Genomic DNA, 1,572 nt, shown 5'->3' on the forward strand with positions numbered 1-1,572 from the left:
TTTATTATGCTCATTAATATGACTCAAGCTCTTATGCTGATTAAGATTAATGTAGATTATTACAGCAGTGAATTAAATTCTACAGCTATAGTATGTGACCATTCCTATAAAACCTTTAAAGCAGCACTTCCCATGCTATTGCTCATTAAACAGTACGCGCTCGTTTTGACTTTTAGCCGTTCAATGACACCAAACGGTTGGCAAATTTTGCGTCACGTTCAAGTTTGGTTGGAATCGCAGGATATCGACTTTGTGTATTTATCTCACGGTGTAATTTAAGGTCTAGCTGCTTCTCTGTTACCTTCAGGATTGTCTTACCTCGCTTCACATTACTCGCGGCTATTAGCATGGATCGCTGCCATTGTTACCACGACGGACGAAAGCTGCTGCGGATCTTCGTCATCTAAGGACTTGCTGCATGTATCAAGCGTGGGAGCAGACCATGACCTTTTCAACATAACCATACTGGGTGTGTCATGAATAGAATCTAAAGCATCTTTTAGATTACAAGATGCTGATCTTGTCAAGCGTTCGGTACGTTTTCCTACTATGTGCAAATCTGACGACCTTGATAGATTCTTTAGGCTGAAAAATTGAGCGGCACCATCTGCTCACTGTGTTGCATGAGCCTTTTTCATCCCTAACAGCTCGCGAATAGCGTTCCTAATACGGTGGTCTCTATAACAGTCAAGGAAAGGATTAGATAGAGAGCTCAACAGCTGCACTCCGTGTGTATACCGGATAACGGCATTGGTACGAAAGACTGGCACGGCATTTCGAAAGATACCAATGACAAATAATGGCATAGATGAGGATATTACCGCAGCAGTTAGCAAACCAGTTGTCTTAACAACTTTGGACTCCAGTCTTGCTTTCATTAAAACTTTGATTTGAGACATTTCGTTTAGTTTACGATTGCGTATTCCAATATAAACCTTCCGATAAAAGAATGCAAAAAGAAATAAACAACCACTTAAAAAAACAGACTAGCCAGCTGCAATGCTGCTCAAAATTGCACCATCCCTAAAGACCACTTGCATAATATAGTTTGCAACCGTTGGGAAGAGCGCAGAGAGCCAGGTAGCTATCGCAATCTTCTTGAGCCGGCCATTTGTAATGATAAGATTGTAGTTCATCCATTTTTGCACAGCCACGTACCTCTCCCAGGCAATGACGTTCAAGTTGATGGAGGGTAGCCGAAAAGAGTAAAGGGAAGAAGAAAAGATTCACAGCATGTAACATACAAGTATGCTCAAACGAAACTTGACTAAATGTAAAGAAATCAATAGTAGCAGATGTCGGCATAGCTATAATGCCAACTAGGAGGTCCGTAACAGCCAGGCTTGACAACATAATGTTTGAAGGTTTTTGTAGCACTCTTCTTTGCTTAATCGCTAAGATTATGAATGCGTTCAAAAGCATGGTTGGGAGTGAAGCCAGGACCGTTATAAGGCCTATAATCAAGTCAAAAGCTGAACCACCAGCGTCTTCCCATGATACGCTCAGTATATACCTGCAATAAAACGTTGAGCTGGAAGAATTGATGGTAGTGTTAGTGTTGTTTAGATCCAT

The 1,572-nt window shown here is 41.2% G+C and overlaps 1 pseudogene; it reads right to left on the minus strand.

Moving 5' to 3' along the window:
• Positions 1-225: 225 nt before the first annotated feature.
• Positions 226-1,572, minus strand: LOC145491758 (5-hydroxytryptamine receptor 1D-like; annotated as a pseudogene).

The sequence above is a fragment of the Orbicella franksi genome, chromosome 7 (genome assembly GCF_964199315.1).
Source record: "Orbicella franksi chromosome 7, jaOrbFran1.1, whole genome shotgun sequence".
In the NCBI taxonomy this organism is placed as follows: Eukaryota; Metazoa; Cnidaria; class Anthozoa; order Scleractinia; family Merulinidae; genus Orbicella; species Orbicella franksi.